This window comes from Hylobates moloch, unplaced genomic scaffold (genome assembly GCF_009828535.3).
Source record: "Hylobates moloch isolate HMO894 unplaced genomic scaffold, HMol_V3 SCAFFOLD_3, whole genome shotgun sequence".
Classification (NCBI taxonomy): Eukaryota; Metazoa; Chordata; class Mammalia; order Primates; family Hylobatidae; genus Hylobates; species Hylobates moloch.
Genome location: NW_026652278.1, coordinates 84,899,849 through 84,922,638, shown reverse-complemented (window position 1 = coordinate 84,922,638; position 22,790 = coordinate 84,899,849). Strand labels below are relative to the sequence as shown.

The 22,790-nt window shown below is 38.2% G+C and overlaps 1 protein-coding gene across 1 annotated transcript in view; it reads right to left on the bottom strand.

Annotated features, from left to right (window-relative positions):
• The window catches only part of LOC116480858 (RUN and FYVE domain-containing protein 2-like), a 120,013-nt gene that overhangs the window by 3,894 nt on the left and 93,329 nt on the right, over positions 1 to 22,790 (bottom strand). Inside the window, 1 exon segment of the mRNA XM_058437021.1 lies at positions 20,130 to 20,221. The gene's annotated coding sequence lies outside the window, so the exon portion shown is untranslated.

Below are 22,790 nucleotides of genomic sequence, written 5' to 3'. Positions count from 1 at the left end.
TCAGATTCAGGAAATACAGAGAATGCCACAAAGATACTCCTCGAGAAGAGCAACTCCAAGACACATAATTGTCAGATTCACCAAAGTTGAAATCAAGGAGAAAATGTTAAGGGCAGCCAGACAGAAAGGTCGGATTACCCACAAAGGGAAGCCCATCAGACTAACAGCTGATCTCTCGGCAGAAACTCTGCAAGCCAGAAGAGAGTGGGGGCCGATATTCAATATTCTTAAAGAAAAGAATTTTTAACCCAGAATTTCATATCCAGCCAAATTAAGCTTCATAAGTGAAGGAGAAATAAAATACTTTACAGACAAGCAAATGCTGAGTGATTTTGTCACCACCAGGCCTGCCCTAAAAGAGCTCCTGAAGGAAGCACTAAACATGGAAAGGAACAACCAGTACCAGCCACTGCAAAAACATGCCAAATTGTAAAGACCATCGAGGCCAGGAAGAAACTGCATCAACTAACGAGCAAAATAACCAACTAACATCATAATGACAGGATCAAATTCACACATAACAATATTAACTTTAAACGGAAATGGGCTAAATGCTCCAATTAAAAGACACAGACTGGCAAACTGGATAAGGAGTCAAGACCCATCAGTGTGCTGTATTCAGGAAACCCACCTCACGTGCAGAGACACACATAGACTCAAAATAAAGGGATGGAGGAAGATCACGCAAATGGAAAACAAAAAAAGGCAGGGGTTGCAATCCTAGTCTCTGATAAAATAGACTTTAAACCAACAAAGATCAAAAGAGACAAAGAAGGCAATTACATAATGGTAAAGGGATCAATTCAACAAGAAGAGCTAACTATACTAAATATACATGCACCCAACACAGGAGCACCCAGATTCATAAAGCAAGTCCTGAGTGACCTACAAAGGGACTTAAACTCCCACACAATAACAATGGGAGATTTTAACACCCCACTGTCAACATTAGACAGATCAACGAGACAGAAAGTTAACAAAGGATATCCAGGAATTGAACTCGGCTCTGCACAAAGTGGACCTAATAGACATCTACAGAACTCTCTACCCCAAATCAACAGAATATACATTTTTTTCAGCACCACACCACATCTATTCCAAAATTGACCACGTAGTTGGAAGTAAAGCTCTCCTCGGCAAATGTAAAAGAACAGAAATTATAACAAATTGTCTCTCAGACCACAGTGCAATCAAACTAGAACTCAGGATTAAGAAACACATTGATTTTAATTTATGAAGGTGACTGAGCAGCTAATGTGATGGAAAGATTTTCGTTGCTTCTGCTTCCCAAGAGGAAGGGCATGGCAGGCCACACAGGGCCACAGGGGGGAAGGCCAGTGTTGGACAGGAGGTGGAGAGGAGTGAGGAGAGAGCATGGGCCAGTCTTCATTGTGTTTTCTGTGGAACAGGCATGGCACGGCAGGGGAAACAGCTTAAGATTGGCTAGTTTGAATGACACCAGTGGGTTTAGGCGCAGAGGGGCTGTCCCTAGTTGTCTGGTACCTGGTCCTGTGTTGATTTCAGACAGGGGAAGTATTGGCCTGATATGTGTTAGATACAGGAGGTAGTTGGAGTATAGCCTTTGGATTGGCTGGTTTGTGTATGAAAGGCACTCACACAGACCAGTCATTTATCGTCTTAGGAATTAGCTAGCCCCAAGGAGGGGGTCAGTCTCTCTTACCCATCTAGGTCCCCCAAGAGGTCAAAACATCATAAAATATAAAAACTAAAAACTATGATTAATACATCAGGGTACAAGCTGTAGCTCCAGGGGAAGAACCAGGAACTATGGGGAGAAGTCCTAGACAGGCAGATTTTAGGGAAAAAGGAAAATAAATCTTTCTGTGAAACAGGGCCATTGGAAAGTGGAAAGAATGTCTTTGTGATACCAAGAATGCCTAAACTCAGATATAGTCTGGGATGGCATAACCAGGTTGCTCATGTTGTAGGTGGGATTCCTTCAAGGACTGGGAGATTGGAATAAGGTCCAACTCATAGATTCCATTATTTGATGGCTGACGGCATACCTAGAAGGAAATCGGATGTCCATTGCTTCTCTTCGTGTACTACTTCTTAACTTCTTGGGAGTAGAACCAACTTAGAAAGATTAAAATTCAGCACTGGAAATAAATGACATTTTTATATATAGTTGTAATAACTAGGGCTCTGACGGGAAGGACTGGAAATCAGCCACTGGAAAAAAGAATCCCTATTTTAATGCCAGTTAAGTGGGAGCCACGTGGCCAGACGCCTATGTTAAAAACAATGGGCTGACCTTGAGTTCTCCTGAGAAACTACAAACTATAAGGTTTGTATTGGCAAAGTCTTTCTGTGAAGTCATTCTTCCACTAGAAATATATAGAGCTCTGGCTTGGCCCTGTCCACTGAGGACTTTACTGTGTGTTAGGACCATTTTTTAAGAACCGGCCTTTTTTTTTTTTTTTTAAATGGTTATCATTTTAAGTCTGTGCTTCCATTAAGTATTAAAAGATGCTAATGGATGGTAAGATTCTCAGTTTCCTCTTCCTAAACAGGAAGGAACTATACTAGAATGATCTAAAGGTTTCCTTCTGATTCTAGAATTCTTTGATTTTGTGACGATATTCTTTGTTGACTCTCAAAACTCTATTCCTTGAATTGACTCTACTTGTATGAACTACGCACTGTTGTTGACAGTACACTGTGTGCCTGTCTAGTGTTATTCTAGGCATTTCCATTTGTTATCAGATAGGTAGGGTTGCTCTTATTTTAGAGCCAAAGAAGCAGAGACTCATATTAGTAACTTGTCCAAAATCAAGGAGCTAACAAAGGGGAAGATTAGGGAAGACTAAGTCTCTGTGACTCTTCCTGTCCTATTGCAGAGTTCCATATTGCAATGATGAGTGTCAGAAGCTGTCAGAAAATGATGCTGGGAATGCCATTCTTTGTTAGACAGTAAAGCCACTGCCTCTGGCTTGGAAGTATTGATCACTGCATCTGAGATTTGAGAATTGAAGGTGGTTAACTATGGTCCCACTTGCCCCTCTCTCCAGATGAGTTTGTTTTTTTTTCTGGTAAGGGTGTGGAGGGGAGAGAGACAAGAGAAAAGACGCATTTAAAAATCATGGAAATGTTTTGATGTTTCTTTCATTTAATTATTTCTTTTTGTCCCAAGTTTAATATCAGTTTGTTTGTTTCAATTCTACTTAAGGCAAGAAGAAAATTCCCTTTTACTTCTAAAATTCTGTTAATTTTTTCTTTGATATTTCTTTTAAAATTTTTTAAATAATTTTCATGGGTACATAGTAGGTGTATATATTTGTGGGGTGCATGAGATATTTTGATACAGGCATACAATGTGTAATCATCACATCAGGGTAAATGGGGTATTTGTCACCTCAAGCATTGATTATTTCTTTGTGTTGCAAATATTCCAATTATGCTCTTCTGTTTCAATATGCAAAGACGGATACCTGACTTGCTTTTAAAATCCATTTGAGCTCAGTATGCCTTTCAAATTGGACATTTTAAGGTAATAAAGGCTGTTTGAGAATCCTGGACATTCAGTACTCACTTGGGGCACTTGAACTCTTATCCAATCCTAGAAAACAAGCTATTTCCATCTGGATGGCTTCTAAATTCTCATGGGAAATTTATCAGATTATTTTCTTTCTCAGATACAGGTTGCTGGATCTCTATTTATTTTTGTCAGTCACATGGTCACCACAACTGAAAGCGTCATTTAATGTGTTAGTGCTATGAAAAACCTCAACTTTATTTATTTTAAAGTGAACACATCAACTATGTCAGTTATGGTGCTTTGTAATGCACAAAAAAATCAGGAGTGGGAGGTTCATTTATAAATTCGTGACATTTAGGCTCAAGCATCTGTTGGGATTTTGAACTGTCTGGAAAATAGATACTAACCAATGAGACTAAACAGTTTTGTGTGGCCATCTGTTCAGAATTAAAACATGGAGGAGTAAATTAGATTAATCATTCTACAATTTGGGGAATTCAGTATGAAGATCTGCTTTTACTGTGAATGCCTCTATTTTTAAGCATTTGAATGAAAGTTTTTCTACATCTGGCTTCCACTATATATTTGTGAAAATGAACTTTAGGCTGTGTGTGTGCATATGTTTGTGGCATGTGGTATGTGGCACATGAGTGACACAATTTTGGGGATGTGGTGGGGGCAGGTGAGACAATTATCCAAGTGGCTAGGCATGTCATAGGCTTTAAAGTTAGATAACTTTTGGGTAAGAATACCTTACCTTTCTCAACTGTACAAGGGAGTAATAAAATTATTTATTTCATAAGGTGTTATAAGGATTACTTAAGATAATTATTGCATGTAAAGTACTTAGTATAATCCCTGGCACATAGTAAAGACGCACTAAATATTAGTCACTATTCTGTGTCAACATTTATCATCATCATCATCACCATTATCACCTTTGTCCTCATTTCAAAATACAAAATGAATTTTACGCCCTTCAAAAATAGCTATCTTTAGATTTATTTTCTAATAGGTATTTACTGCATTAGTAACAAATTAAATGGTGTGTGTGTGTGAGTGTGTATGAGCATAAGTATTAGACTGTGAAAGTGCTGATGAGTGTATGTGTGTATGTGTGTGTTTTAGTGGATCCAATCTTTAAAAACTCCGATCCACTTAAATTAATTGCTTCATTTGCAGAACTAATGCCTGGTATTAACAGAGAATGACTCCTTTCCCCCTTTTAAATATACAGATACACTGTTGAATATGCTGTTACACTCAATGTTAAAATAATGACTAATACACAAGGGGCCAATTTAGCAGGAACTCTTAATCATGACTTCCTGCAACTGGGCCCCTGATGGAAGTATATAATTATGGGTCAGAAATTGTAAATAACAGAACACTGGAAAATCGAGTGTAGGCTAATGCCAATAGAAATCAGCCCCTAAGCTCCTTTCAATATAGATTTTAAGAAATTGAAGCTATCTTAGGTATAATCTTGCCTCATCTTTGTCTCTCCTTTTCCACCTTTTTTGGACTCCCAGTTCAATCTCACCATCCCCAACCAGCAGTTTATAATGGCCAGAACCCACCATCCCTCCCTCTCTTCCTCCTCCCTCTCTCCCTCCTTCCCTTCCTCCCTCTCTCCTTCCCTTCCTTCCTTCTTTCCTCCCTCATCCCCTCTCTCCTTCCCTCCTTTCCCGTCCCTTTTTATCTTTCCTCTATTGCCCCTTTTTCCCCAATACATCAACTGGGCATATACTATGTGTCAAGTCTTGTGGTAGATTAAGTAGTGTGCCCTGCACCCATGTTTCTTCCCAAAGGGGGACCCATTTTCAGTTCAAATCCTAATCAGAAAGTGACTCTTCTCACCAAAAGGAGTGGCAGAAAAATCTTCCCTTTGTCCTGTGCTAAGGGTGGGCAGAAAGCTCAGATTAAGAAAAACAAACAAAAAACCAAGCAGAACAAAGCCCTCCGTTGTTTAACAAATACAGCCAGCAGCCAGTATTTGGCAGAACTTATTGGAGGGAATTTAAGCCTCCAAAAAAAATCAATGGATAATGATTATTCTTAAAGTGCCCTTTGAGCAATTGCATTAGTGGAGGTGGAAAATAGTCTGTAAATACTAACAAGGGTCCTGATGCAAGGAAGTGACTGTAACAGGGACAAAGTGTTGAACTCCTTCACTCCTGGGCTTCTAAGGGAGGAGTATTTCTGATTGCTGTGTCAGATCCTGGGTTCTTTCTTGGGGAGAATTAAGGTAAGGGAAGCAATGGAGAGAATGCTAAAGAGGTTAGAGAGGTTTTTCTCTACATAATAAAGAGCTAAGAAAGAGGAAAGGCTGAAGTGAGGAGACAGGGAGAGACAGGAAAGAGAGAGAGGAGAGAAAAGCTGTCATGGAGGCTGAGGGAGTTTGGGGGGTGCAAGATATCTAGGAATAGATTATTTAGAAGAACAAGAAGGGATGAGGGGATTTTAAAGATATTTTCTTTGAATTAAGAATGCACACCCACCTTTTGCATTTTACCAAAAGACAAGTCACGAATGGAAACATGTTTAATCATTGTTTGCTTGCCAGACATCGTTTCTTTGCAACTAAAACCACAAAGCACCTCCTGATCCACCTGGATTAGACAGCTAATCTCACATGGGATGCTATGGGGTACACCCAAGGACATACAGGGCCCAGAAGAACTCAGACTAAGTTGGCACAGAGACTCTCTCAGCAGCTGCACTTTTTTTTTTTTTTTTTTTTTGAGACAGTCTCACTCCTCACTCTGTAGCCTAGGCTGGAGTGCAGTGACACAGTCTCAACTGACTGCAACCTCCACCTCCCGGGTTCAAGCGATTCTCCTGCCTCAGCCTCCTGAGTAGCTGGGACCACCACACCTGGCCAATTTTTGTATTTTTAGTAGAGACGGGGTTTCACCATGGTGGTCAGGCTAGTCTCGAACTCCTGATCTTGTGGTGATCTGCCCACCTCAGCCTCCCAAAGTGCTGGGATTACAGGTGTGAGCCACCACGCCTGGCCAGCAGCCACACTTTTAAGAGTTCTTATTCAATTCTTACTGAAGAGAAACTGCAAGGGCCTGACAGGGTCCCACTGAGCAGTGTTCAGGGTTTACAGTATAAATGCATGTCAATGTTAGTTATATAGGAACCTGCATGTATTTCCCATTCTAGGGTGTGGAGTGGGTCATTCTCAACAGATGCTTCAGTTATGTCTAGAGTTCCTGGTAGGTATTGCTGAGGCTGAGCCGTGCTGCCCCTGGCCAGCCTGTGAGAGTCAGGTTTCATCAGCTGAGAGCAGGAAGCTCCATGAAGCACCCCTCAAGAGAATGTGGGATTCAGGAGGCATGTTTCATGCAAGGCTTGCTACACATGACACTTACACTTTTGTCCCTACCTTGGAAAAAGAAAAACTCTGTCCCTAGTAAAGGAGTGGTGGCAACATAGACCCCATGGGAGAAGGGGTCTTCTTTAGGCCACGGAGTAACTTAATTTGATGCAGAAGTTAGGCCTGGTTAAGGCTGGGCTGCCTATTTCTGCTACAGAGAAGGATGAGCCTGACCCTTTTCCTCTCTCCATGGAGATGGTCCTTCCCTAGGGTGGCTTCCTGGATCCTTCATAGAATCTCCTTTCCTCTACCACCATTTTTCAGCTCAGCTTATATACATTTCTATTCGTCTGCCCAGCACATGGCTATGGACAGGAGTCAGTCAGGAAAGCTAAACAGATTGAAAATGTAAACAAAACAAAACAAAACAGAAAAATCTACCTCACACACGCACACACCCCTGAGTAATAATGCTCTCTTTGTGTTCTCATGCATGGTGGTGCCCAAAAGGCCATAGAAATTTGACTGTTGAGGAAACTGCATCCAGGGAAGCTCAATGACTCACTCAGAGTCACACAGCAGGCTGTGGCTGACTCAGAACTTGTGCCAGCATTCCAGACTCCTTGTCCACTGCTCTTCCTGCTCAGATCATGTATGGACACATGCAGTGGTGCAGGATATGCCTCATTTTATCATCCCAGAAGCTCCTCTTTTTGCAGCCAAATGGAAATCATTCTAAAACACAGGAAGACTGAGGATACTCCTTGAAGATGCCAAAACCTCACCTCCTTCTGGTTGCACTATGGAGCTGGACAGTGAGGGTTCCTAGTGGCAGGACAGTTTAAAGTCAGGCAGCGATGCCATTAGTACCAGCTGTGTGGTTTGTACAAAAGGGACTGGAAGAAAATGGAATAAGTCTCAGTGCTTTCATCTGCATGATGGGCATATTAACAGGCTCTATCACACAGGGCTATGGAAAGGATTGAGACATAAAAAGATCATACATTTATTTTTCTTAATTTTCCAATTTTTTATTTTTAGTTTTTATGTATACATAGTAAGTGTATATATTTTTGGGGAGAAGATCATACATTTCCTAGGACAGGACTAATACATTTAGCTGTGGCTATTATCAGAGAGCACCAAGACCTTAGGTGGGGCAACCAGACTGGCTATGGGGCTTGACATAAGCCAGACCCAGGGCCCATAAACTATTTCAGGTAGGAAGTAAGCAATACTATAACTTGGACTCAAGGGGGAGCAAAAGGGCACCCCTCAATGGTGATGGCTTCCCACCTGGTCTCAACACTGTAAAACTTGGGACTTGCTGCCAAGCTCCACCAGGCAGGGGGCAGAGGACACTGAGTCTCCCCAGACTGAGTCAGGAGTGGCTCGGGAGCTGACACTGGCCTGAGCTTGCAGCAAAGGGCCCCTACGTACCAGGCTAGGCAGCTCTGGAGAAAGTAGAAGTGGAGAAATAAGGTGTGGACTCACCAAGCAGTTCCAAAGTCAGTTTCACTCTGACACACTGTCTGTGATCTTCCACAGTCAGCACAATGCCTGCCCCCTGTGGGTGTTGCATAAATTGCATAAATATTTGTTGAATGAATCAATCAATCATTCAACAGACCAAGGCCAAATCAGAACCCCAAACCCTAAGGTCTTTATACTCTCACTGTCCATCCATCAATCTTCCTGTCAGATCTCCTGTCAGAAATCAGAATATACCTTTGCAATACCCTTTGCTGGCCTTTTAGTTATCTTTTGAATAGAGGCTCTGAGCCTTGAAAGTATTGCCTGGGAAATATTAACACCCATTTGAATATCTCCCGAACACCTCAATTAACTATATGGTGCTGTCTGGCCAGGACCTTATTTCGGTATAATGTGAACCTGAGACAGCAGCACCTCCTAGTCGCATCCTTGAAATGCCTAACGCCTTCATTCATGCTTGGCCCTGGATTGCGGGGAGATCTGCAAACCTCATCAGAGCATGGCTTCCCAAGGGCCAGGTCACAGGGCACTTTGCAGCCTGAATTCATCCAGGACTGCCTCTGGCTGAGCACACTAATTTGTTGACCAGGTTGGGTGCCCTTGGCAGCTCCAACCATCATGTAGATACTCCAGTCACCTTTTCTACCTCAAAGAATGGAGGTTTTCAAACTCTGCTGGCCATGACCCACAATAGGAAATGCATATTGCAGTGACCCAGTGCATATATGCATACAATGTATTTTTATCATTCTCACATACACATTTTCCCCCCACATTTGAATATCTCTGAAATTTGGATATGTTTTACAAATTATGACATCTTGCCACTAATTATTAGCATTTTTTTCTTTCTGGGTGATACATAAAGTTTTGCATTTTCCAATAAATGATGACTGTGATTCAGTGAAATATGGCATATGTGTAATTAAAAACCACTTTTTATAAAAACTATCTTTGCTGCATGTTGCTCTATGACATTTTCTATGTGTTATTTTATTTCTTTTCCTTTTAATGCTGTTCACTGCTACTCATTTAGTCAACTTGGACCACCCTCTAGAGGGGCTTCAACTGTTATTTTCAAAACATTGTCACAGGGACAGAGGAGGGTATTAGGGAACTCTGTGACTAAAGAGTTTTCCATAAATGGGTGGACCTCAGATTTACAAGCATTAAGTTATTGGACCAGGAGGGGGAATAGATCATGATTAGGAGAGTGGAAAAGAAAGATGACAAATCACTTTAAGTCAGACAAACCTTTTTCTATACTAGCGCCCTTACTTACTAATCATAGAACTGTGGATATATTTTTAAAAGTTATCAGTGTCTTAGTTTTCTCACCTGTAAAACACTGAACAGAGCTCCTGTCATTCAGAGCTGTTGTCAACATGAGAGTTAAGAGTGTAAAGCACTGACCTAGGGCCTGCATGTAGTAGGCACTCAATAAATGGTGGCAATCATGGCATTGGTGATGATGGCACTCAGTAACTAGTAAGTGTTATTATTAAAAGTCACAAAAACAGCTAGTACCCAAAGTGACATTGGCTGGTATAAAGATCTTACAATTATTTGTAAAGTTTCATTGTATTCATTTGATTATATAGTTTCTTGCCATCACAACAAACACTTCTATTCATGTCTAATTCGATACTTGGTGAGTCCACGTAAGCATCTGGGTCCCCACTGATGAGAGCACCATGTCCAAGTCACCCACTTGGTCAGGTTCTCTTGCTTTTTGTTGTGCATCTCATCTTATGGTAGGCACTCAAACTATGGGCTCAGGCAAGCCTTTCCAGTGTGATCATATTAATTTTATATTTTATGTGTTAACATGTGCCTCCAATAACTTGCTTTCCTTGCTCATCATGGTGATGCATTTTTCCTACTTTATGTCTTCCCTCATTGATTACGATGGGCTGTTGACTATTTGAACCTGGTACTTTTCCTTGATCACCTCTACACAGTTTCACTCCCATTCATTTCCAATTTCTCTTTATCAGTGTTCTCTCTCAGTCCTTATAGGCCTAGATGTTCATTGTGGTTTCATCATCTATTTGATCTCCCCTCTCATGTTTCATTAGCATTTCTTCAATAGTCTCTCAGGGTTATTTCCCATGATTCAGCCATTGTATACTTCTTAAAACTTTTAAGCCTTTGAATAACTAGAGGAATGTCTCACAGAGTCATAACATTTTTTGTTTACATGAATTAACCCTCAAAAATGCATTCAATTATCAGAAATACTTTAATGCACTGTATTGGGTTCAAAATGATTAAGGTATGTTTATTATTATGTAATGAAGAAATTCAAAGCTTAATTTCAAAAATGTTAAGTAAATGTTTAGAGATGCATACAATTCCAGTAAATAGATAATTTCTACCTGTCTCTTGTCATTATCAACATTTGCAAACTAACAGGCATGGTTTTCTTGTGAATACCAGATATTTGTGTGTTCATTAGCTCGACTGCATGAGTGAAACATTCCTTGACTTCTTTAGCTCAGTATGTAGGAAGGTAGGTGGGTATATAAGAAAGGAGGAAGAACACTAGGAAGATATATACATTGGTATATAGATAGGTAATAAGGATAATTATCATCATTATTATTTTGCTTGGTTTTTCAGGATTAGCCATGTGAAATATTATTATAATTGGTTGTGTGTGTTACAGGTCTCTTAGTTTGCAAAAAGGAATTAACCCTCCTGATCTCCTAACTACTCAATAATAGAAGCTAAGTAAATATTCCCATTTAACAGAAGTGGACATAGAAGTCCAGAGAGGTGAGCTCCATGAGCAACACATTAGATGCAGTAATGTAATGTCATGAAGAAACAGCAAATCTGGAGCTGAATCCCTGGGCTCCTAATTCAGTGCTCCTTCTACAATACTAGGTAGGCAGAGATGACAAGAAAAAATGCTGGAAGAAGCAATGGGTACTCTTCTCCCCATTGCTTCTGTGAAGGGCTTTGGTTCCATTAAAAAGTAGAATACTCTAAAAGTGGTCACAGTCCTTGGCTCAAGAATTTTGGCTATCTCATAAAGCAACATTAAAACAAAAATGGCCCCAGGTCATAAAGATTGCATTGTACTGAGAAATGACCTTGTACAGTGGTCAACCTCAGTCCCAGACAAGCTTGCAAAGCAGAAAATCTTATTTTCCACTTTTCCTGACCAGCTTTTCTGGAGCCCTGAGCTCTGTTTCTTGTAAATGGGGACACTAAGCTAAGAACTGAGATTTCCTGATGCCTAGATATGATATTTACTCATTACCCATATATTTGACACCTGATATCTGACCTTTTCAGGCCAAAGGGCCAGTTTCTGTTGAGTTCTGATAAAGTCAGTCCACAAATGCTATTTGCTGCTCATCTCATCTGTGACCATCTTCTGCTGGGCATTGGTCCCATCTGATTGTTGAAATACAGCTCAATCCTTGCAGGGATAAGGTCTAGCGCATGCCAGAACTTCTTAACATGTAATTTTAATTCTCACAACAAACATGAGGTTGGTGCTATCATTTCATTTTATAGACATGAAGAATGAGGCTTAAAAAGGCTAAGCAAACTCACCAGTGGTGAACAGCTACTGCACAGTAGAGCTAGGATCCAAACTCACATCTGCCTGATGTCAAAGCATTAATTTTTACACTTTGTCAATGGCACCTGAATACTTTGTTTTCAAATCCCCAGCTCACCAGCGGTTTGGACCCCAAATTTGAAAGAAACACTATCACCCAAGTCAATTCTTCTGACCATGAACAAACATCCCAAGCAGTATGAGAAATTTTAGCAGCCATGGTGCAGAGCTCTCTGAAGCCTGATATAGATTAGGAACAGAGAGAAGATTAGAGGTGTGTATATTATGGATTGTGGGCATAGGACTTGGATAAGGAAAATATTTCCTTGTATTGATTGAGAAATGGCCTTATTTGAAGTAAGGAAGAGACACTCCATTGATTGGCCAGATCCCAAGATGCTAGCATGACAGTGAAAGTGGGCTTGGAAGGGGAAAAGGAGGAACCTACAGCCCTATTTCTGCCCTGGGGGGTATAAGAGAGTTGAAGGAATTAGGGGAAGAGGAGTGTGCTCTGGGGGGTCACCTCCCTTGAAGGGAGAAGAGAGCCTTCGAGATGGTGAGTCCCCTTCTACTTGTGTATTTTGTATGGAAAAGACATTTCTACACCTTGGTTTCTTTGAATTCCAGGTATTGGAAACAGAAATGGCAAAAACATGTATGTTTTACTACTTCAGATCTACTGAAAATCAGATTTCTTGACAAGCTAGGATGGGGCTGTCAGTGAGGGGTCCTTCCTGTAATATCAACTTCTGGGTGCAGAGTAGCTACAGAGGAACACAATGGGCAAAGAGAAAGAGTCTGTGCATTCTTGTAATCATCAACCAATAGTGGAAATGGCAGAGTGACAGAGTAAAGTAGGGAGGAAGAGGGGAGAAGTGGCCAGCAGGCACAGTGCTGGGGGAGCAGACAGTGAATGGCACAGTGGGGAGGGCTGGGGGAGAGCAGTGGGGGAGTCTGAGAAGGCTCCTTGTGAACATATTTTGAGCCTTGGAAGATGAGGTAGGTGGGACGCACAGGAAGGAGAGGAACAGCATTCCCACCGGGGAACCTTGTTTGGAGAAGGTACTGAAGTTGATGCCCACAGTCCCTGTGCTGTTGCTTGGCCAGTATGGAGGACTGTCTTGAACGGCGTATGAAAATGAGGTGAAAGATATCATGGAAAGCACCCGCCTGGGGTGGCTATAACACCTTGCTGCCCTGTTTACCAATCTGTTAAATGGGAGAAATAATCCCTGTTTTACAGAAATGTCAGGAGGATTAAAAGTGGTAGTGTATGTCAAGGATCCAGCCCACTGCTTGGCATAAAATAGATGCCCTGTGAACAGTCACTTCTTACTAATTAAAAAGGGAAGATGATGGGTCTTTGGGGCTTCTCTCATATACATTTAAATGGGCGTTCAAAAGGATCTTGGAGCCCCTCTTGGATACAATAGAATGCCTCCATTGCACTGCACCCTAACAGGCAGGAGAAAACTCTACTGGGCACCCTATAAGGAACCAACTTCTATTCTTCCTGCTGTTGCTTGCAGTAGGGAGGTCTGGGACCTGATGATTAGGGGCAGACAAGCAGGGGCTGAGACCCCAAGTCACCCATGCTGATGGCCTCTGCCCTGCTGCATGTGTGTATTCACGCATGAGTGTGTGTGCCTGTGCACATGTGTGTATCTGTGTTCAGGTGTATAAGCAATCACACAAAGGAGGAAGAGAAATGAATCAAAGGACTCTACCACAGAATTCCACCAAGCCACCATGACAATAAAAAAAACGGAAAAATTTAAAGAATTTATAAAATAACTAGAAAACAATTAATAACATAACAGGAACAAAACCTTACATATCAATGTAAACCTTGATTGTAAACGGATTAAATGTTCATTTAAAATATACAGACTGGCTTAATAAATTTTAAAACATTTTCCAGCTATACGCTGCTTATAAGAAACTCATGTTGTCTGTAAAGGAGTGGAAAAAGATATTCCACGCAAATAGAAACAAAACTCAAAAAGTAGAAGCTACACTTATATCAGGTATATCAGACTTTAAGTCAAAAACAGTTAAAAAAAAAAAAGGCTAAAGGGTTACTATATAAGAATAAAGGGGTCAATTCATTAAGAAGCTATGACAATTATAAATATATATTTATAAAATGCTGGATCACCTAGATTTATAAAAGCAATATTTAGTCAGAAACAGAGAGATAAGCAGCAATACAATAATACTAGGGAAATTTGATATGCCATTCAGAGCATTAGACAAATTATCTAGACAGAAAATAAACAAACATTGGACTAAAATTGGACTTTAGACCAAATGACTTAACAGATATTTACAGAAAATTCTACTCAACAACTGCAGAATATACATTCTTCTCATCAGCACATGAATTATTATCCAAGATAGACCATATTTTAGGCCACAAAATAAGTCTCAACAAATTTTAAAATACTGAAATTAGATTAAGTATCTTCTGAGACCACAGTGGAGTAAAACTAGAAATCAATACCAAGGGAAACTCTGGAAACTATACAAATAAATGAAATTTAAATAACATGAATGACCATGAAGTCGACAGAAAAATTAAGATGAAAATTTATAAAATGAATTCTAAACTTGGAAGCAAAAAGATAACCTTCATGAAAACACATAAAAGTAAAAAACCCATTGGTAAAGCAAACACACAAATGAGGAAGAGCAAGGACTCATGGTAACATAACAAAACACTAACAAAGAACAATGACAAAATAAGATAAAAAGTAAGAAATAAAGAATATATAAAATAATTAATATAACAGAAACAATACCTTAGATATCGAAGACAACCTTGTGTGTAAATGAATTATTCACTTAAAATAATAGACTGTGAATGAATTTAGAAAACATGGTCTGACTACATGCTGCCTACAAGAAATTCACTTCACCTATTAAGACACATATAGACAAGAAAGTAAAAGCATGAAAAAAGATATTTCATGCAACGAGAAACTAAACATAAGCAGAAGTAGCTGTACTTATATCACATAAACCAGAATTTAAATTAGAAAAAGAAAAGAAACTCATTAAATAATAATAAAGTGACCAATCCAGCAACAGAATATAACAGTTCTAAATACATATATTAACCAAACACTGGAATACCAAGATTCATAAAGCATATATTACTACATCTAAAGAGAGGGATAGACTATAGACTGCAATACAACAATTGTGGGAGACTTCAACACCCCACCTCAGCATGAAAAAGATTATTGAAACCGTAAATCAAAAAACAAACACTGGATTTAAACTGGAATTTAGACCAAATGATTTTAATAGACATTTACAAAACGTTTTATCCAACAACAGCAGAATAAGCATTCTTTTTATTAGCACATTCTCCATAACAGACTACAAATGTCAACGTTTAAAAAAAATAGGCTACAAATGGGCCAGGCACGGTGGTTCACACCTGTAGTCCCAGCACTTTGGGAGGCCGAGGCGGGTGGATCACGAGGTCAGGAGATCGAGACCATCCTGGCCAACACGCTGAAACCCCATCTCTACCAAAAATACAAAAAATTAGCCGGACATGGTGGCATGTGCCTGTAGTCCCAGCTACTCAGGAGGCTGAGGCAGGAGAATCACTTGAACCCAGGCGGCGGAGTTTGCAGTGAGCCGAGATTATGCCACTGTGCTCCAGCTTAGGCAACAATGCGAGACTCCGTCTCAAAAAAAAAAAAAAAAAAAAGGCTACAAATGACAACAACAACAAATGACAACAACAACAAATTTAAAAAATTGTAGCAAATATCTCAAGCCACTCTAAAATACAACTAAAAATCAACACCAAGAGAAACTTTGGAAACTATATGAATACATGAAAATTAAATAACACAATCCCAAATGACCATTGGGTCAATTAACAGTTAAGATGGACATTTTTTAGAGTATTGAAAGAAATAAAGAAAACACAACATATCAAAGTCTATAGCATACAGCAAAAGCATTAAGAACAGATAGGCTATAGCAATAAACATCTAGATCAGAAACCAGAAAGATTTCAAATCAACAATCTAACAATGCACCTCAAGGAAGTGAAAAAAAGTGAACACACCAAACCCAAAATTTGCAAAATGAAAGAAATAATAGAGATTGGAGAAGAACTAAAGAGAGACTAAAGAAAGAAATACAAGGAATCAATGAAATGATAAGTATGTTATTAAAAAATATAAGCAATATTGATAAACTGCTAGCTTGACTGACCAAGAGATAAGAACCAAATCAGCAAAATAAAAAAAATGGAAATTATAATTGCTATCACAGAAATACCAAAGATAATCAAAGAATATTATAAATGTTAACAAACGGGAAAATCTAGAGGAAATGATTGAATTTCCATAATCACACAACCTATCCAGATTGAATCAGAAGTAGAAAAACTGAACTAATCAATGAGTAATGAGATTGAGTCAGTAATAAAATGTCTCCCAGCAAAAAAAGAAATAAGATCAGATTGATTAACTACTGAATTCTTCCAAGTTTATAAAAAAAGAATGAACACCAATCCTCCTCAAACTATTTCAAAAACACATAAGAGAAAAGAATGCTTTACTCATTCTGAGAGGCTCTAAAACCAAACCAGACAAGGATCCAAAAACAACAGGCCAATATCTGTAATAAACATTGATGCAACAATCCTTAATAAAATGCTAACGAACCAAATACAACAACACATCAAAAGGTAATACACCACAATCAAGTGAAATTTGTACCAAAAATGCAAGGATGGTCACACACACATATCAATACACTAAATAAATTGCCTCAGTAGAATGTAGGACAAAACCCATATAACTAGGTCAATAGATGGTAGAAGAAGCAATTGAAAACATTCAACATCTGTTCATATTAAACTCCCCCAACAAACTAGGCATAGAAAGATCATTCTCCAAAATTATAAAGGTCATATGTGACAAACCCAAAGCTAACAATATACTGAACAGACAAAAGCTGAAAGCTTTTCTCTAGGACCTAGAACTATACAAGAATATTCACTTTCACAAATCTTATTGAACATGAAAGTCCTAATCAGTAATCTGGCAAGAGAAAAAAATAACAGACATCCAAATTGACTTGCAGAAGGAAGTCAAAGTGTCCACTTTGCAGATGACATAATCTTATATATAGAAAAACCTAAAAAGACTGCAACAAAAGACTGTAAGAACTCATAAACAAGGCCAGGTGCTGTGGCTCATGCCTGTATTCCCAGCACTTTGGGGTGCTGAGGCAGATGGATCACCTGAGGCCAGGAGTTCGAGAACAGCCTGGCCAACATGGTGAGACCCTGTGTCTACCAAAAACGCAAAAATTAGCCCAGCATGTTGGCACGTGCCTGTAGACCCAGCTAGTTGGGAGGCTGAGGCAGGAGAATCGCTTGAACCCAGGAGACAGAGGTTGCAATGAGCTGAGATCATGCCATTGCACTCCAGCCTGGGCAAAAGAGCAAGACTCCATCTAAAACAACAGCAACAACAACAACAACAACAACAAAAAGAGAAAATAAACAAAAAAAAACAGAAAAGAAAATAATAGAACTCATAAACAAATTCAGCAACTTTGGAGAATACAAAATCAACATACAAAAATCAGTAGTGCTTCTCTACATTGATAATAAATAGTCAAAAAATGAAGCAAGAAGGCAATCCTGTTTACGATAGCTATATAAATTACCCAGGAGTAAATTTAATCAAAGACATGAAAAATCTTTACAAAGAAAACTAAAGAATACTGATGAAAGAAATTGAAGAGGACACAAACAAATGTAAAGAAATCTCATGCTCATGGATAGAAAGAATTATTATCATTAAAATGACTACATTGTCCAAAGAAATCTAGAGTCAATGCAATTGCTATCAAAATAACATCATTTTTACAGAAATAAAGAAACAGATCTAACATTTGTATGAAACCAAAAAAAAACCATAATAGTGAAAGTAATCAAAAACAAATGGAACAAAATAGAGAATCCAGCAATACACATATGTTTGTATAGCCTATTGATTTTCAACAAAAGAAGCTAGAACGTGTACTGAGGAAAGTATACCCTCTTCAATAAATGGTGCTGGGAAAACTGAATATCCATATGCCAAAGAATGAAACTATACCTCTCACCATACATAAAAGTCAACCCAAGATGGATTAATGACTTAAACATAAGACCTAAAAGTATAAAACTACCAGAAGAAAACATTTTTAAAAAATCAGAACTTTGGTCTAGGCAAAGATTTTATGGCTAAGACCTCACAGCCACAGCCAACTAAAAGCAAAATAGACAAAATGAAATATAATAAATGAAAAAGCTTCTGCGCAGCAAAAGAAACAAAACAGTGAAGAGACAAACTGTTGCATAGGAGAATATATTGCAAAGTATTCAACTGACAACCAATATTTAGAATATATAAGGAACTCGAATATCTCAACAATAAAAAAAGATCTCATTAAAATGGGGTCAAAGGACATTAATGGATATTTCTCAAATGATGACACACTAATGGAAAACAGGTCCACGAAAAAATGCTTAATATCCTCTGGGAAATCCAAATCAAAAGCACAATGAGACATCATCTTACCCTGTTAGAATGACTAAGATTAAAAAGACAAAAAATAATACATGCTGTTGAGAATATGAAGAAAAATAATGCTTATACACTCTTTGTGGGAAAGTAAATTATTAAAACCACTATAGAAAACAGTATAGATACTTCTCCAAAAAGTAAAAATAGAACTTTCAGATCATTTAGGAAACCCACTACTGGGTAATTTACACAAAGGAAACTAAATCAGTGTATCGAAGGGATACATGCACTCACATGTGTATCACAGCATTATTCAAAAAAGCAAAGACACAAAATCAACCAGTGTGTCTTCAATGAGCCATGGATACAGAAAATGTGGTTCAGGCACACAATGGAATAATACTATTTGGCCATAAGAAATAATGAAATTATGTCATTTGCAGCAACATGGGTGCAACTGGAGGTGACTATGTTGAGTGAAATAAGCCAGGCACAGGAATTCAAATATCACATATTCTCAACTCATACATAAGAGCTAAAAACTTGATCTCATAGAGATAGAGGATAGAATGATAGATACCAGAAGTGGGGAAGGGTGGGAGGGAGAAATAAAGAGAGGCTGACAAATGGGTAAAAACACACTTACATGGAAAAAAGTAAGTTTTAATGCCCAGTAGAAGGCTAGGGTGACTTGTATTGACAATATATTGTATATTTCAAAGTAGCTAAAAGAGAGGTCTTGAAATGTTCTCATCACATAGAAATGATATATATTCAAAATGATATCCTATATACCTTGACTTGATCATTACACATTCTATGCATGTAACAAATACTCACATGTATCCCATACATATGTAAAACATTATGTGTCAATAAAAGAAAAACAAAAAATACAAAGTTTAAATCTAAGCAACTTTAAAATAAATAGACTAAAATATCCCATAATAAACATTTTCATATTGTTAATTTGCTTTAATGCCCCATTCCCTGTGGCAACTAATGAATAAACACAAGATTCCAACCTTCTTTATCATTGGCTTTTTTCTTTCTAGACCGTGGTATACATTTATATATGATGAATGCATTCATCATTAAGAAAGAGCGAAAGAAAATTTAAGTTTCTTGAGATTCAGTCATCTCAAATGACTATCCACTAATTAACCTACTAATCTCAGAATTCGCCCCATGAATGTTTTCCTAATAAAATTACTACCATAAAGCCAGCATATGAAGATGCATTTAAGCTAGACTTCTGTTGCCTTATGAGTCAATTTAAAAAAAAAAAACACCTTTTTTAAAAAAAATCTGTGTCATAGTATTGACTTGTAGTGCATTGGGCAGCAAGCCTCTATTGCTTGGTAATAATTTGAGCCACAATTTGAGGCAAAATATGCATTTATTTTTATAAAATAAAGATTATAATCTGTAATTTTATATTGTACTTTAAAATTATCTGCTGTTATTGTGAAAATTTTACAATTATTTGAAATGAACTCAGTGACTGCATAATATTAAATCAAAAGAATGTCATAAATTTACCATTTTTCTACTGGACATTGAGTTTTCTGCCATTTAAATTTATATTTAATTGTGTGATGATTTTATAAAAATTTCTTTGCCTCACCAGATTGTAAAATTTGTGTTGTTTTTGGTCACTGTTACATTCTTATTTCAGAGCAGTACCTGCTAGGCCTGATGGATGATCTGATAGAAAACTGGCTTCAGCAAGGAGCTTCCTTCCACAGGTGACCTTGGTTCTGCAGTGATGACAGCTCCTATTGCATAGGGCAATAAAATTATTCAGAAAAAGCAGGTATATGACATCTACATTTTCCTTGCTTGAAATGGGTTGCCAAATTAGTACTGGGATTTATCTTTTTCTTCTCCATTTAATTTATAATCTATTCCACCTTTCTCTTTCCTGTCCTACCAATCACTGCTCTGTTTGAGGACAGTTGCAGGAAATTTTCTATCAGTGTGTTTGCTATAATTTTATTCTACAATTCTGTGAAAATGTGCAACCTTCCAACTCTCAATCAGCATCCCTTCCCTTTCTCAGTTCTTGTTCTGATTCTTTCAAGTTTTTTGAAAGTGTCAGAGAAGAAATAGTTGAACTAATATGCAAAATGACTTTCGATTTACCAACATAGGAAGAATACACATTTGTGACCCCAAACATGGGTGAAGTTGGCCCTCTCATCCATGGGTTCCACAATCCTGGATTCAAACAACTGTGAATCAAAAATGTTTTTATAAAAAGTATCTATAATAAACATGTACACATTTTTTTCTTGTCATTATTCCCTAATCAATACAGTATAACAACTATTTATATAGCATTTACATTGTATTAGGTAGTATAAGTGATCTAGTGATTAAACTATATGAGAGAATGTGTAGAACATAGATTATATGTAAATACCATGCTATTTTATATAAGGGACTTTTGCCTGCATGGATTTTTGTATCGGAAATGAGTCCTGGAATCAAGTTCCCAGGAATACTAAGGAACTACTCTATATAATAAAATGTGAACAAATAGCATTCAAAAAAAACTCTAGCCATTTTCTACAATAATTTGTTAAAATGAATAACAGACTCAAGTCTTTCCTTGGCCCATATGGCTTGGGTGGCAGCCCCTGAGATGCAGCTTCCGTCTAGAAAGATGCACATTAAGATGACTGTGTGCAATTGAGGGGTACAGTCATATGATGGCTCCCAACTGAGAACAGAACACATTCTTTCTTTTTCACATTTCTATGGCCTGAGATTGTCATCTTGAGAGGCATGCCATCTTGCCACAGGAAAGAGGTTCCTAGCAGGCTCTGTCAAACATCTGTTTTCATGTATTTACTATGTACTTACAGTTGCAGATCATGGAAAATTTGAGAATTTATCAAATTTTTTTTTTCATTTTGAAAAATTTCTCTTCTAGTTTGAGAAGACACAATGCTAATACTAAAAATGAAAGAGGGGTTATCACTACTGATCTCACTAAGACTTAAAGCATGAAAAAGAATATTATGAACAACTTTATGCCCACAGATTTGATAACCTAAATAAAATAGCAAAACTCCTTAGAAGAAATAACCTATCAGAACTCACACAAAAAGAGATAATTTGAATAGCAATTATATTTATTAAAGAAATTTTGGCTGGGCACAGTGGCTCACACCTGTAATCCCAGCACTTTGGGAGGCCGAGGCGAGCAGATCACCAGGTCAGATCGAGACCATCCTGGCTAACATGGTGAAACCCCATCTTACTAAAAATACAAAAAATTAGCCAGACGTGGTGGCGGGCACCTGTGGTCCTAGCTACTCAAGAGGCTGAGGCAGGGGAATGGCGCAAACCCAGGAGGCGGAGCTTGCAGTGAGCGGAGATCGCGCCACCACACTCCAGCCTTGGCGACAGAGCCAGACTCTAACTCAAAAAAAAAAAAAGAAAAAAAGAAATTTTGAGTCAATAATCAATAACCTTACCAAACAGAAAGTACTAAGTCCAGACAAGATTACTAATAAATTCTACCAATCATTTAAGGAAGAAATTATAACAATTCTCTACAGTCTGCTCCAGAAAATAGAAGCAGAGTGAATACTTCTAAACTCACACTGTGAGGCCAATATCATCATGATACAAAATCCAGACCAAGACATTACAAGAAAAACAGCCACAGAATAACTCACATAAACATAGATGTAAAAAGTTTCAATACAATATTAGAAAATGAAATTCAAAAATATATAAAAAGAATTATACACCAAAATCCAGTGAGAATTATCACATGCATTCGAGGTTGGTTCACCATTTGAAAATAAATTAATTGGCCTGGCGCAGTGGCTCATGCCTGTAATCCCAGCACTTTGGGAGGCCGAGGTGGGCAGATCACGAGGTCAAGAGATCAAGACCATCCTGGCTAACACAGTGAAACCCCATCTCTACTAAAAATACAAAAAAAAAAAAAAAAAAAGAAATTAGCCAGGCATGGTGGCAGGCATCTGTAGTCCCTGCTACTTGAGAGGCTGAGGCAGAAGAATGGCATGAACCCAGGAAGCAGAGCTTGTAGTGAGCCAAGATCACACCATTGCACTCCAGCCTGGGCAACAGAGCAAGACTGTCTCAAAAAACAAATTAATTAGTTCATTATATTAATAATCTAAAGAAAAATCATATAGCCACATCAATGTCAAAAAAGCATTTGACAAAATCCAAAACTGATTCATGATAAAAACTCTCCATAAACTGAGAATAAAGGGAAACTATCTCAATTTGATAAAGAATATCTACAAAACAACTTGCATTTAATCTCATACTGAATGCTGAAATACTAGATACTTTCCTGCT